Raw genomic sequence first — 568 nt, forward strand, 5'->3', positions numbered from 1 at the left:
CTTGTTTTATTTTTATATCATTTGTCACACTTTTTAAAAAATCTATCCAAGGAAGTCAATCAACCTCATCGCAGATCATAAAAATAAGAAAGGGACAAAAAGATGATATTTAAATAAGTGGGGGAGTCGGACAGTATAAAAAATTAACAAAAGAAATTTAAAAACCCTTTTTTTCCCACTCCTATTCAAAAAGGGTTTTCAAGGATGCGTAAATTAGGCACACGATGAAAAAAGAGCCCCTTTTTTTTTTCCCAAAAGGGACATTGTATTTTACAGACCCTTAATATTGACAAAACCCCAAAAGGGGGGAAGAACTTCAACTTCTGTTTCTTGTTATTCCCGTAAGAAAAGAAAAAAAACTTTCCTCAAATAGCGACGATGACTGATTTCGAATGCACTGTCTTCGTGTTCCTCTGAATACGTACTTCTGGTCCCGTTGTGGCCCTATTGAGGGGTACCTATAGAGGAAGGGGTTTTGGGGCCCTCCCCCCCTCTTCTGGGAATCTTGGATCACGGTTTCACACAGAAAAAGGGGGGAGGGTAGTTTTAAAATAGATGTGGGTTTTGT

The sequence above is a fragment of the Penaeus monodon genome, chromosome 22 (assembly GCF_015228065.2).
Source record: "Penaeus monodon isolate SGIC_2016 chromosome 22, NSTDA_Pmon_1, whole genome shotgun sequence".
Classification (NCBI taxonomy): domain Eukaryota; kingdom Metazoa; phylum Arthropoda; class Malacostraca; order Decapoda; family Penaeidae; genus Penaeus; species Penaeus monodon.